Source organism: Haemaphysalis longicornis, unplaced genomic scaffold (assembly GCF_048455015.1).
Source record: "Haemaphysalis longicornis isolate Haplotype H1 unplaced genomic scaffold, Haemaphysalis longicornis Haplotype H1 scaffold_2, whole genome shotgun sequence".
Classification (NCBI taxonomy): Eukaryota; Metazoa; Arthropoda; class Arachnida; order Ixodida; family Ixodidae; genus Haemaphysalis; species Haemaphysalis longicornis.
Window position 1 is genome coordinate 29,922,211 of NW_027526295.1, and position 15,195 is coordinate 29,937,405.

At 51.6% G+C, this 15,195-nt stretch overlaps 1 pseudogene; it reads left to right on the forward strand.

Annotated features, from left to right (window-relative positions):
• The first annotated feature begins 1,699 nt into the window (after positions 1-1,699).
• On the forward strand, positions 1,700-2,343 carry LOC144167887 (uncharacterized; annotated as a pseudogene).
• Positions 2,344-15,195: the final 12,852 nt, after the last annotated feature.

A 15,195-nucleotide genomic window follows, 5' to 3' on the forward strand; every position in this document is an offset into this window, starting at 1 on the left:
GGAGGGAGGGTGACCGCGCCCATTATGCGCAGGTGGTTTACTCCTTGCGAGCGGAGGTGTGCTCCTTGCGTGCCCAAATACTTGACCACCCCACCGCGTTGCCGGAAGGAGTGCGTCACAGCTCAGCGCAGCCTTCTTTTGCCCAAGCTGTAAACAAGGAAGTGTTGCCTTCGGCTACGTCTGCTCCGCTGCAGTCGGTGTCTTCGGCTTCTCCTGCACTGCCTCCTACTCCGTCCCAACTTTCCCCGGTGCATTCTGCGCCTGTGCTTGATTGTCTCCCCCCTACTGTTGAGAAGAAGCGTCGAAGCCGGGCATGTGTAGGTGCATCGGACACCTGTGAACTCGTCGTCGTTCCACAGCCGAAACACCCCAAAGCTATGTTCGTCTCAAAGCTTTCCCCATCCACCACTTCTGCTAGCCTTAATGACCATCTGTCAACCTTAGGTGTCCCGTCCTTGAGCTGCCGACGACTGAAGACTAAGTTTGACACGTCCGCATCCTTTTACGAAGAGTTTTTCCAGCGCTTGAATGACCCCGCTGTTTGGCCGAAAGACTGCCTCTTTAAGGAGTTTCGTGGCATGTTTCGCGAAGGCATGCTTCACAGCTCTGAGCGAAACACACCAGAAAAAGAATAATGACTAGTTTAGATGTTTTTATCAGAATGTGCGAGGTCTTCGAACTAAGGCGACTGAATTTTTTGGTAATGATCTGGTTTCTTGCTTTCCGTTAATAGCTATATCTTGCTGTGCCAGAGCGCCTGGCCCAAAGGCGTTGCACGAGGCGACGCACCGACAGCCAGGCTGAGTCACGCCTCTCCCTTTCGTCGCTGCCGCGCGGCTGAATCCCGCATCTCAGAACGCTGCGGTGCGGCCGAATCCCGCATCCATCTCGGAATGCTGCGGCGCGGCCGAATCCCGCATCTTAGAACGACCAAACAAGGGCATGTCGCTACGCCCGGAGACGAGGTCACGGAGACGGCGAGGGCATCGCCCTCCCTTTCCCCATGGGCGGCGCATCTGACTCACCGCTTCGCTACCATTCATCAGAATTCAAAGTTCAGGCAGCGAGAGCCCTGATTGGAGCTTTTCGAACATCTTGGGGCCACAACAAACTTCCCGGGGTATAAAAGAAGCCCGGGGGCTCTCATCGTCGGCATTCCTCGGCGGCTTCTCTACGGCACCAGTCTCTTCGTAAGCGCCGAGTGAAAAGGGTGCTGTCGCCTTTGTGCGAGTCATGTAACGTTTGCTTACCCTGTATATACTGTATATAAATGTTACTTCAACTTTTCGTCGGCTCGAGGACTTCGTCGCTCTGCTCTGCGCCGCGTCGATAGCGGACAGAGCAAGGCAACATCGCTACACCGGTGACTGCGCTCGGGTGGCCAGTCGCAACAGTGGATGGCAGCTGCGGGATCGACCGGCAACGGCTACTACCTGGTGTGGTAAGCGCTCCACGTTTTCTCTCAGTTTACCAGACTTCTCTAGCACAGGTTATAGTAGTTTAGAGAAGGGCTGCGTAAAGCACTGTGTATAGCTTTGATTATTCCATGCCTAGAGAGTGTGTTGAAACCAGAGCTAATGCCGAGAGGTAAACAAAGGAGCGTACAGAATTACTTGCGCGTGCCTTACTAGTAGCTCGATAGTATAGGAGCGGCAAGGGAATTCTAACGCGGGTAAGCAGCAAGAGGCCAGGGCAAACGATGGAGGACCTTAAAGTGAAGGAACTCATCGAAATTGGCGAGGAGCTGAGCCTTGACTTAGGCCGTGCGAAACGGAAGCATGCGATCCTTGAGATCATGCGGAAGGAGAACGTAATGGCTGAGGAAGTCAATGAGGCCAGGGCTGAAATCAAAGAGCGCCGTGAGTGCGAGGAAGCCGAAAAGAAAGAGCTCCGCGAACGCGAGGAAGCCGAAAAGAAAGAGCGCCGTGAGGGCGAGGAGGCATAAAGGCGGGAACGCAGGGAGGAAGCCGAAAGACAGGAACGCAGGGAAGAAGCCGAAAGGCAGGAACGGGAAGCCGTAAGGCAGCTCTAGTTGAAGCGGTTAGAGTTCCGGCAGGGCTTGCCGGCGCCTAGCGTAGCTTTTCCAACGGCTCCTGCGAACGGTCCGAGAATTCGGGACCAACTGCCTCCGTTCGTTATTTGCGAGCACGTGGCGAAGTACCTCGTTAAGTTTGAGCAAGTTTGTGAGCGAAACGATATCGAACGGTCTCTGTGGGCGCAAAACGTGTTAGCCCTGCTTCCTGGAGAGGCAACGGACGTGATAACGTGCCTGTCGAAGGAGGCCTTTTAGAGCTACGACGAGGTCAAAGAGGCTCTTTTGAGGAAATACAGGTTGTCGCCTGAGGCTTTCCGGCAGAGGTTTCGGTTTTCGAAAAAGGGCAATGAGTCGCATATAGACTTCGCATTTCGTCTGAAGGCTGACCTAATTGAGTGGCTCAAAGGCGAGGAAGCCTATGACTACCGCGACAAAGTGGTTGAGTGCATAGCGCTTGAGCAATTCTACCGCTGCGTCGAAGACGACGTCAGGTTGTGGCTGCAGGATAAGCTCCAAGAAGTAAAGCCTAACAAGGCAGCAGAATTAGCTGAGGAGTACTACACCCGCCGAAAGTTGCATTATAAGGCGGTGCGCGTTGAAAAAGCGGACGGTAAGTACGCTTTTAGGAAGAAGCCTGAAGAAGCGAAACAGCTAGCGCGTCCCAGTTTTCGAAAAGACTCACCTCCTACGAAAGAAACTGTTGGGGAAGGCATAGATGAGTCTCGAAAATCGAACAGCGATGCTAAGCAGCGCGCGGATGCCGCCCGGGCATTTGAGTCGCGGAAGCAGATAATCTGCTACAACTGCAAAAAGGAAGGGCACATCGCGGCAAACTGTAAACAGAAGGTTGCATTCGCTACGATCCGAGAAACCGAAAAGAACATGCGGTTGCTCGATCCCTACATGGAGGAGATAAACGTGAACGGCAAGAAGTGCAGAGCACTCCGAGACTCCGCAGCAACTATGGACGTAGTCCAACCGTCACTAGTTTCTCCAAACGACTGCACAGGAGAATGCGCGTGGATAAGGCAAGTTGCCGAGGAGCAGAGCTAGAGCACTGCACGGGCCTGATTTTAAGGCCCGAGCCCGGCCCGAGCCCACTTTGTGAAGCCCGAGCCCGACCCGGGCCTGTAACACCGAGCCCGAGCCCGGCCCGGGCCCGGGCATCCATGAGGGAGCCTAGCCCGGGCCCGGCCCGAGCCCGTCATCTAAAGTTCCGGCCCGGCCCGGGCCCGTCGTCTCAAGCCCGGGCCCGGCCCGGCCCGGGTCATTTATTTTTTAGCCTAGGAAGGGCCCGCGTGTGTGTGACCAGGCCCGGTCTTAGACGCTGAAGAAAATTTGTTTATTATATTTGGTCCATCGTATAGCGGGAAATCAGACGGAGCATCTAGTCTGTACAAGCCCGTCCTCAATTGAAACGCAAAAAATAAGGGTTTCAAAGTGCATGTAGTTTAGCTAGCACCGTCTGTAGTTCACGCCACATCGGCGTAATAATAGGTCGTGCTCTTACACGAGAGACACCATCACCTTTGATGACCAGACTCTTGGCAACTTCGCGTGGTTGTTTCGGTCCCAAGTTGGTATGGCTGAAATTTCTTGTTCCCCGTTTGAATCCACGAGTTGTGCGTGCGTTGAAATATTTTCCCTGCAGTGGTTGTTAAGCGGTGGCGCTTCTCTAGCACGTGAGTTTGATTTCCAGCCACGGCAGCCGCATTTAGATCAGTTCGACATATAAAACACACGTACATAGACATAGGTGCACAGCTCCAGAGTGTCTTAATTAATTCTTTCCCCGCTAGGGCCACTGTCCACGCTATGCGCATCCTCGAGAACAATTAGCGAGAACATTGGCCCGTTTAGACTGTCGTGTGGTGTCGGAGGAAGTGCTGCTGGGACCTTGGCCAGACGCGAAGCGTTCCCACAAGGCATTTAAAGCTGTGCTGACATTTCTGCGCAGCAACGGCCTCTCAGAGATATTGTAGTTGAGGCCCGTCCAGCTTACCTTTAACACATGCACAGTATCGGTATAGGCATCTTCTATACATAGCCATTTATTTATTTCTCCGCCATATTCGTCTCTCTCGTCCTCTATCCACGCTCTTTCCTCCCCTTTCCCTTCCCACACACAGAACAGCTGGCCAGATATACTACCATCAAGCCGACCTTTCTGTGTTTTTTTTTCATTTCAATAAAATTCCTCTCTCTCTTGATGCAGTACATGAAATGTTATTAAAATTACCGTATGTGACTATAAGACCTAGCAAAACACGTTTTTAAAACAATGTGTACAACTAACATCAAGAAGCGCGTAAAAGTAAACTTAGAATATTCATTTTTATGCTCTTTTCTGCACTTGACGTCGGAACTATTAACGGCCGGGCCGATGAATTCAAGCCCGAGCCCGGCCCGGGCCCATGGCGTCGAGCCCGAGCCCGGCCCGGGCCCGCGGCACTGAGCCCAGGCCCGGCCCGGGCCCGCCGATAATCGACTTCGGGCGGCCCGGCCCGGCCCGCGGGCCGGGTCGGGCCCGGGCTTTCGGGCCGGCCCGGGCCCGTGCAGTGCTCTAAGCAGAGCGTTTGCTTGCCCATTGCGAGGGTCGTCATTCAAGGCGGTTTTGGTAAGCTTAACACCGAGGCGGCCGTGTCCGCAGCGCTCCCCGAGCATTTTCCTTATCTCTTCTCTAATAGCTCGGAGCAACTGCTCAAAGAACAGGGAAAATCGTTCTTTACCAGTTTGGCGTGCATGGCACCCACGAGATCGGAGGCGCGGAAGCTCTCCCAGGAACTTGACACTACCCCAGCGAGCGAAACGGTAAAGGTGGGGGAGAAATGTAGCCCGAGCTGCGAGCCGACCGCACACTCTCGCGATAGGTTGGTTGAACCGCCAGCGGCCGAAGCGGATTGCGTCACCGCTTTCGGCGGAGAAGCCGAAGCGGCGCCGCCGTGAGGCGAAAGATACGTTGTCCCCAGTCTCCGACAGCTGGCATGAGTTAATCAAGGTGGATCGAGCAGCGTTCATTCGAGAACAGCAAAATGGTAGCTAGATAAAAGCCTTGCTGGAGAATGTGAAACGGGGCGCAAAGAAAAAGAACGTTTCATTTCATGAGAAGTCCGGCTTGTGGTATCACAGTTACATGGATGCAAAGGGACAGAAGTACGAGCAGCTTTTGATATCGGAAAAGTATCGCCGTCAGCTACTGGAACTCTTTCACGGAAACGCGTGGGCAGGGCACCTCGGTCTGAAAAAGACAAAAGCTCGAATTGCGCTAGGGTACTACTGGCCTAAATGCTGGAAAGACATCGAAGGCTTTGTGCGCTCTTGCGACACATGCCAAAGGGTCGGCAAGAGTACGGATAAGTGGAAGGCGCCTATGAAGTTGGTACCAGTCATAACTGAACCATTCCGGTCTCTGGTGATCGACATTGTTGGGCCTCTGCCCGAGTCCGAGAACGGCTGTAGGTACATTCTAACCGCCCTTTGTGTCGCGACAAAGTTCCCGGAAGCAGTGCCACTCAGAGAGCTCAATTCTCCTCAAGTGGTTGACGCGCTCCTTTCAATATTCGCTCGTGTCGGATTTCCTTCTGAAATTCAGTGCCACAACGGTAGCGTCTTCACTAGCTGCCTAACCTCGACTTTTTTTGAAAGGTGCGGGATCAAAGTGGTGCACAGCTCTATCTATCACCCGCAATCCAACAATCCAACCCAGTGGAGCGAATGCACTCAGTGTTAAAGCGAATACTACGAGCCCTCTGCTTTCAGCGAAAACGCGATTGGGAAGCATGCGTACCTGCCGCTATGTTCGCTTTGAGGTCTGCTCCACACGAAAGTACGGGGTTTAGCCCTGCGGAGTTGCTGTACGGCCGGAGTCTCAGAACCCCACTTCGAATGCTGCGCGAGTCTTGGGAAGGTTACAGTGAGGATCCAAACCAAACGTGGTGGAGTACGTTCTTAACCTACTGCAGAGGCTCGGGAAAAGTAAAGACCTTGTTGAGAGCCACATGAAGGCGGCACAAGCATTGTCGAAGGCGTACTACGACAAGTCGGCTAGGAAGCGTACGTTCGAAGTGGGTAACCTAGTGATGCTGCTGCGCCCTTCGAGGAAAAATAAGCTAGAAGTTCATTGGGAGGGGCCAGCAAAAGTCGTGTCGAAGCTATCTTACACAAACTACGAAGTAAAGCTAGGCAAACGGCATAACAAAATCTACCACAGCAATTTGATGAAACCCTACATTCAGCGTCATGCTGTGGTGCACATAGCTTCGAATGCCGAGGATGAGGAATGCGCAGATATTGTGACCTCTGCAGACCTGAAGGAAGGCACTTCAGTTCTCCTGCGGGAGCAAGTGAGATTAGAACCCTCTCTAAGCGAAACGCAAAATAAGGACTTGGAGAAGATAATTTTCGAGTTTGAGGATGTTTTCTCTGATCGGCCCGCAAAGACTACGATAATCGAGCATGACATTGAGTTAACGCGGGACGAGCCGGTTCGTAGCAAGCCGTACCGATGTTCTCCCGTACAGAAACAGATTATGGCGGACGAGATCAAGCGCATGTGTGACCTTGGGGTCATTGTCCCGAGTGAGAGCGATTGCACCTCCCCTCTAATACTAGTTCAAGTACCTGGAAAGGACCCCAGGCCTTGCGTCGATTACCGGCGCCTCAACGCGATAACCCGAGACCAGACGTATCCGATTCCGAACCTCGAGGAGCGGGTGGAGACCGTATCCAAGGCGAATTACATTTCCACACTAGACCTTGTACGAGGCTATTGGCAAGTGCCCCTCTCTGAGCGTGCCAGCAGATACGCTGCGTTCGTTTCCCCGTTCGGAACATTCCGTCCCGTGATGTTGAGCTTCGGTCTCAAGAACGCGCCGTATTGCTTTTCGAAACTAATGGATCATGTACTTTGCGGCCTGTCAGAGTACGCGCTCTCTTACCTCGATGATGTCGCCATCTTTTCGAACACATGGGAGGAGCATGTAGAGCACTTACGAGTCGTGCTGAGCAGGCTCAAAGAAGCCGGCCTAACAGTCAAACCGTCGAAATGTCACCTAGGTTGCGCCGAAGTGACGTACCTAGGACATGTAATGGGGCACGGCCGACGCAGAGCGTCGGAAATCAAAGTAGCCGCGGTTCTAAACTATCGCCCACCAACGAATAAGTCCGAGATAAGGACTTTTTTGGGTTTGGGTGGATATTACCAGCATTATGTGAAAGATTACTCCACACTGGCTAGTCCTTTAACTGACGGTCTCAGAAAAACTGAGCCAGTAAAGGTGGCATGGGACACAAAGAGGGAGGACGCGTTTCAAACGCTCAAACGAGCACTGAGCGAGGAGCCAGTACTAATGGCCCCCGACTTTTCGAAGGGTTTCGTGACTCAGTGCGATGCGAGCAATCGTGGCATGGGAGCTGTACTATGCCAAGAGGATGCGAATGGCCGGGAACGACCAGTTTTGTACTTAAGCCGCAAGCTAACTTGCAGGGAAGAGGCGTACAGTACATCCGAAAAGGAATGTGGCTGCGTCGTGTGGGCAGTACAGAAGCTGGAATGTTACGTAGCCGGTTCTCAGTTTGTAGTGGAAACTGATCATTGCCCGCTAACCTGGCTAAATAACGTGTCATCTAAAAGCGGTCGTTTGCTAAGGTGGAGTATGATACTCCAGCAGCACAATCTTGTCGGTCGCTACAAGAAAGGAAAGTTGAACGCTAAGGCAGACGCACTAAGCCGTGCGTTCTAAGTAAGGCTGCGTCCATCCTCCCCGTGTCTTTCATTCCGCCTCTTCGTGAGCAGCTTTTATCTTAGCAGGTAGATGGGAGCAAAAGTATTGCCCTCATTTGCTGCCTCAGTTGATTATTCCGCACTGCGTCGTTTCAAGTAATCAACTTTAGTTATCATTTAATGTCGTGTGTTACGTTGACACTTAGTGTGAGTTCTTCTTTTAAGAGTTTTACGTCCCGCATGGGCCTCTTGGTGTAGAGGGTCCAAATTTGGGGATAGATACTTAGCTAGGAGAGTTTGTCACGCTTTAGAGTCTGGTGTTCTGACAGAGGACAGAGGGTGCTTGCGTGCGCTTGGTGTTGCCTGTTGTCGGTCGGTTCTTTGCAAGCTCCAGAACGATGAGCACCGGCGCCGAGGACAGAACACAAGAGCCGGATGAAGCTGCTCGAGACATCTGGCAGCACGGCGAGGTACCTGTGATCCGGACCTGGCAGGCGGTACCCGTTCATGGGGGGGAACTTGGTGGAGCCGCCCTTTCCTGGAGCATTGGAGGTGGACCTGGATGAGCCTGGCGAACGAGCGCGCCCAGCATCCGAGCCACGTGGAGGCAGCTCGTCTTGACGGCGCATTGTCTGGCGGCGGGGGTGCTGTTGTGCCAGAGCGCCTGGCCCAAAGGCGTTGCACGAGGCGACGCGCCGACCGCGAGGCTGAGTCACGCCTCTCCCTTTCGTCGCTGCGGCGCGGCCGAATTCCGCATCTCAGAACGCTGCGGTGCGGGCGAATCCCGCATCCATCTCGGAATGCTGCGGCGCGGCGAATCCAGCATCTTAGAACGACCAAACAAGGGCATGTCGCTACGCCCGGAGGCGAGGTCACGGAGACGGCGGGGGCATCGCCCTCCCTTTCCCCATTGGCGGCGCATCTGACTCACCGCTTCGCTACCATTTGTCGGAATTCAAACTTCAGGCAGCGAGAGCCCTGATTGTAGCTTTTCGATCTTCTTGGGGCCACAACAAACTTCCCGGGGTATAAAAGAAGCCCGGAGGTTCTCATCGTTGGCATTCCTCGGCGGCTTCTCTACGGCACCAGTCTCTTCGTAAGCACCGAGTGAAAAGGGTGCTGTCGCCTTTGTGCGAGTCATGTAACGTTTGCTTACCCTGTATATACTGTATATAAATGTTACTTCAACTCTTCGTCGGCTCGAGGACTTCGTCGCTCTGCTCTGCGCCGCGTCGATAGCGGACGGAGCAAGGCAACATCGCTACACCGGTGACTGCGCTCGGGTGGCCAGTCGCAAGAATCTGAAACTTGGTTGTGCCCTGATATTCCATCCAGTGAATATTTTCCTCAAAATTATCATGTATATCGTAATGATCGTGCCTTAACGGGACGCAAACAAAAGGGGGGTGGGGTACTTCTCGCAGTTAACAAATCTCTCCCGTGTGTGCTACGTAGCAATATTGAAAACGCAGGTGAGTCTTTATGGGTCGAAATTCATATCTCTAAAACTGAAAAACTTCGAGTTGGTGTTTTTTACGTTCCTCCTGATGTACTTCCTGACGCGTTCAATAGGTTAGTCTCCTCCATTGAACAGGTGCTCACTACTCATTGCGACCTCAAGGTCCTCCTCCTTAAAATTTTAACGCTCCTGGCGTTCAGTGGAGCCACCTCACCTGTTCCCACTACAACCACCACTTTCAACAGAAGGGTAATAGGTTACTAGATTTTTCGCCTTTCGCTTCCATGGCACAGCGTAATCACATAAAAAACTGCAGTGGAAACATTCTGGACCTGTGCTTTTCAAACTTCGATGGCGTTAGTGTGAACGCGCTCTGATTGTGCTTTAGTAATACCCGACAAATATTATCCTCCTCTTTCTATTTTCTGTTGGATTCCTACAATGCTCCACCGTTCTGTAATTTCAAGTAATGCGCAACCTCGCTACGCTTTCGCCCGGGGAGATTACGTTGGGCTGTATGGCTACTTTTCTGCTGCCGCTTGGTGAGCAGTCATTGACCACTCTGATGTCAATGAACAAGTTGACCGTTTTCCTGAGATTTTGCTTTTGGGTATGAAGAAATACATCCCGCAATATTTACCAAAGAGGTTCAAGTTCCCTCACTGGTTTTCTTCTGAATTGCGGGATGCCCTGAAACTCAAAGAACGTGCGCACGGAAAGATGAAGCGCTCTGGCGCGAATCAGTTCGGTCAGGAGTTCCGGCGCCTACGTTCCCTATGCAAAATATTGCACAAGCGTGATCATGCTTTGTACCTGGCGTCAGTTGAAGCTAAAGCAACGCATCAGCCGGGAGCCTTCTGGAAGTGCATTCATTCTAGATCTAGTACAACGAAAGAATCTATTCGTCTAATGGATTCCAACGGCGATGAGGTTGCAGATGCGGCCGACTGCTTTGCTCGTCAGTTTTCTTCTTTGTTTGGGCTTAGCGGTGGTAGTGATGACGGCAGCGTCTCTTGTCACCGGGATGGTAACTCCGCTTGTTTCCAACTGGATTAGAACATCGTGCAGACCAGCATCAAGCGGCTAAAGCCCTCGTTTTCCTCTGGGCCAGATGTATTCCTGCTGCAATTCTAAAAACGTATGCAAATATATTCGTTCCTATGTTCACCTTAATATTTAATAACTGTCTCCGGTCTGGCACGTACCCCCGCTCATGGAGAGAGAGAGAAAAAAAAAATTTTATTTCTCCAGCAGAGGCTGATGGGTGGGCGTCGCCCCGTGGAAGGCGTCCCTAGTCCGGGATGCCTTGACTTCGGCTGGCCGTCCATCTCTCGTGTATTCCCTGTTTTCAAGTCAGGCCCAAAAACTGACCTCATGAACACGACTGGCCAGTGTCGGTCCTTTGTTCTGCCTCTAAAATATTCTAATTATCTCTTCATACGGTCATGTCTTTCTCAATTAAACACGTCCTCAGTCCTAATCAACATGGCTTCATGCGTGGTCGGTCAACTTCCACCAACTTCGCATGCTTCATGGAGCAGGCTGTCCCAGCAGTCGTTGGTAGAAGCGAGCTTGATGCGGTCTACTGTGGCATGGGCGAGGCCTTTGATGTAGTCAACCAATCGTTATTGCTTGCCAAGCTCATTGTGTTAGATGTTCACGCTTCTTTAGTGGGTCTTATACGTTGCTACCTCCAGGAGCGATATTGCTATGTAAGTGTTAACGGTCAAACATCATGTAGGTACAAAGAAACCAGTGGTGTACCCCAGGGCTCCGTTCTGGGCCCCCTTCTTTTTTCTATTTTCATTAACGATGTTGCTTCTGCCATTCAAAATTCTTCTTTTTTGTTGTATGCTAATGATATAAAAATCTTCAGAGAAGTGCGTAATGTTCAGGGCTGTAATTCTCTTCAGGCTGATATCGTGTTTCCATTGTTGGTGCACCAAAAACGACTTAATTCTGAACCCCTCAAAAACGAAAGTTGTTTCCTATAGTAGGAAAACTCAACAGCTGCAATACTCCTATAAAATAGCAACACTGCACTGCCGAGGGTGACCGAAATTCGGGACTTGGGAGTACTATTTGATTCTTCTCTGACTTTCTCTTCCAACGTTACACAAATTACCGGACGCTCTCTTCGATGTCTGCGTGCTGTTTGCAGGTATTCTAGAGAGTTTAAAAGTCCTCTTCCTTTCTTAAAGTTGTATTCGGCTCTCTGCTTACCTCTTCTAGAATACGATTCTGTTGTTTGGAATGGAACTTGAAGGTCCAAGAGTGCAGGGGTGTATGCAGAATTTCGATTTTGGGGGGTGTCGGTGGGATTTTTGGGGGGTGTTGTATAAATCCCTAGGCAGGGTGCTTGTGGTTGTGGAATCTCTTCGGGGGGGGCGTCGAAGTCCTTCTGGGGGGGTGTTGGGGGGGTGTTAGGGGTGTGTGTATAAATCCCTGCAATAGTGACCGCATCGAAAGGGTTCAAAATAAGTTCCTTTCTATCTTTAGGCACCGTTTCCGTCATGTACAAAAAGACGCAAACGGCCGCATGTCTTGTCTCAAAAGTATTCCTTCCCTTTGGGGTCGACGAATGAGAGCTGACATTATCTTTCTTTATAAACTTCTTCATGGTGATATTTTGTGTGGTGACTTAGTTGCACGTATCAATGTCAACTTGCCGAACAAACGTTTCCGTAGATTTCGAACTTTCAGAACAGATGCTTTAAGTAGACGACGCTCGTCCATCTACAATGTGCATATTGTAACGATGGTTAGGAATGAGGACTGGGAAAGGTTTATTTACAAGGCGAACTTGTGCCCAGAAATGATGCGCTGCTCGTAGACTCAGAGCTGGAACGTCGTCTACCTCCTCTTCTTTACCTCTAGTGCCACTCGTCTTCTTCTTCCTTGCCTTCCACTTCTTCGCTGATGCGTTCACATCAGTTTCCAGTCAACGCGTAATACTCAAACATGTTTCAATGTAATGTGCATGTCACAAACTCGAGCGTACGACGTCTAAAAGTACTTTATAAATTTTCCATTTCATTGTACAGCGCCTAATTCTTCTTGCAGTCGTTCGATTCATTCAGTTCGGTTCCATTCGCCCCTAGACATAATGGAGCGTTCTCGAACGAAGAGACGGTAACACGATCACTCGCCGGCTCGCCGGCGAGAAAAACAACAAAAATAAAACCTCCGGCGCTCCGGTTTCGTCGATGCTTCCAGTACTTTCGAGGAGGTGCGCGTGGTCTTGCCAGTTCTAAAGAGCGGCGATGATTCTAGAAGGGAGAAAAGTGAAGTTGTTCGCTGACGGCGGCGGGCGCGTTGCGTGTTGTGCTCTCCCTCTCCGCGCCGGTACGGTTATAAAAGAGAAGCCGCGCCTAAACAAACCAGCTACGTTTGGACGTCGTGATTGACAACGGCACCTGCCAGTTTGTACATCACACCATCGGCGACCCGCGCCCTGGAGGACTCCAACGTACTCCCGGGCCTCGAATCACCGTGATCGTCTCGGACGGCCTGGCCTACAACGAAGCCACGCTTCCCAGGTAGCCGAATCGCCTCCGACAGCGGTGCATCGTCCGGCCCGGTCGGTGAATATGCTGGGACTCTGTCTCTCATATGCATCGAACTGTTCATTTTCTTTTAGTTAACTGCTCCGATTCGTAATCTTCATTTGTTAACGCTCCTGTTTGTATCATTTTGTCGAATTGGACTGTTTCTTGTATTTGAATTCCATCTAAGTTGCCTGTAATTATCGATCCGTTACCTCGTGCTTGTGTTTGTAACTTGCCTGTTTAAATATAAGTCTTTGTGCTGATTTTCGTTCAGGGCTCTTGCTCATTCTTGCCGCTCTAGTCGGCGAAAGCCGCACATCAGACGGCCACCCCCTTTGTCACCTGTGCCCTGTAGATTCGGTGAGGTTTGTTGGCTCTCTTGAGTCAACTCCTCATATCTTCTGACAGTGCACCCTAATTTAAGGAAGCGGGTGACAATTTCTGGCGTCCGCGACAGGACGTCTGATGTGAGCGGTAGGGAGGAGAAAGAGCCTGGAACTTTTTTTGGCATAGGTTGCTACTATCTTTATAAGTGGGTGCTCTCGTTAACATTTCTCTGTGTAGATATACCTAGCTAGAGGCTAGGGTATTGTGGCTAGATTGCGATACATTTGCAATCATGGATTTAGAGAAAATCGTAGCGTTGGGCTGTCAGCTGGGCCTCTCAGGGGCCGAACTCCAGAAGTGGGTAGCTGAGAAAGAAAAAGAAGAAAACGAGAAAGTTAAGAGAGCAAGACAGGCAGCACGAACAGAAGCTGAGAGGAAAGGAGAGAAAGAATTTCGGAGACAACTTCGGTTGGAGCGAGAGGAGAAAGCAAGCAAAGAGGAGCTAACAGGAGCAAATGTTGATGCTCAATGTTTGAAGCTCGACTGCTCATCAGTGGATCGGAGCATGAGAGGAGAGAATAGGCGCCTGTGTCTCAGTACCAACCTTGAAAAGGTTAAGGTAAATTTCGGAAACGCGGTAGCGGACCGAAGTAGGACCAGCCAAAAACCCCCGCTGAAATGTTACTATTGTAACAAGTTTGGGCACATTGCCAAGTACTGCTGGAGCAGCGTTAAGATAAATAGTGCTTCCAGATGTTTTAAGTGCGGGCGGGCTGCACATAAGGCTGCGACATGCAGGAGCAGCAACGATGAAAGGGGCCAGGATTTGTGCAAATGCGCACCTCACAGGGCACCCAAGCAGTACGATGCTACTGATAGCTCTGAGGAGCGGAATAGGGGCAAGAAAATTCACGTCGTGGGTGCCATTACGGCATTCGGGTCGAAGACAGTGCCGGTGGTTGAGGGAAAATTGTCAGGCAAAACCATTACCGTTTTGCGCTCCACCGGCACCAGCACAGTTATTGTGCGAACGGACTTAGTCCGAGAGCAGGAGTTCTCTGGGGAAACAAACCCAGTGTTCTTTATGGATGGCTCAATGCGAGAGTTGCCGGTAGCTCAGATCGAGGTGGAGACTCCCTACTACACGGGAAGCGTAACCGCCCTTTGCATGGAGAGGTCCATGTATGACCTCATCCTCGGCAACATCGATGGAGTCAGAGATCCCGACGACCCGATAACTTTAACTGCCCCAGAAGAACCGCCACCCGTTGAGGTGGAAGAGCCACTTATCGAGGAGCCACACCCAGATGTGTCGGCTGGAGACGCAGCTGAGGCTGCCGTGTCTCAAGACATGAATAGGAGCACAGAGATTGTGCGAAATGAGTTCCATCGAAAAGATGAACTCAATGATGAAAATTCGAGAGATGAGAATAGTGGCCAAAGTACTAACCGTGAGAAGGCAAGAGAATGCCAGGATAGCTCCGGAGGTGAAGAGGCGGAAGTATCCGCAATCAGCAAGGAGGAAAAGCCACCAGATATGTGCGAAAGCGCACCACTTCAGACCTGGAAGGACGATGATCCTACAGGTGATGCGGAGCTTGAGGATGGAGATAACATCCCGGTTGTGGATGCCATCACGACGTCGGGGCCGAACCCTCTATACGAAGGGGTACCCGATATTGCGGGGAGAGTGCCCGAGGAAACCGTTGTCTTTCCGAAAGACACGGGTAATTGCACGCTCATTGTGCAGAAAGACCCAGTTCGAGACTGCGGACTCTCTGGGCAGACTAGCGCCGCGTGCGTAACTGACAGCTCGAGGAGCAAAGAGACTGACTCTAAGGTCAAGTTTGAAACCCCCGTGCGAAGCGGAGCCGCACTCAGCGGAGGGAACGCGCCGTACATAAGCGTCGGCGACGATCCTGTGACTTCAGCGGTGGGAGAGAAACCACCCGCTGTTTTGAAAGAACCCCGATTCGATGCCTCGGAGAGAGGCGATGCCGTGCTCTTCGTAACGCGAGCCCCGGCAAAAGCGAAGCTGGTACATTTCCGGCGCCTAAAGTCTGCGGCCCCTGCGATGGAGCCGTACAGAAGGAAAAGAAGTGCT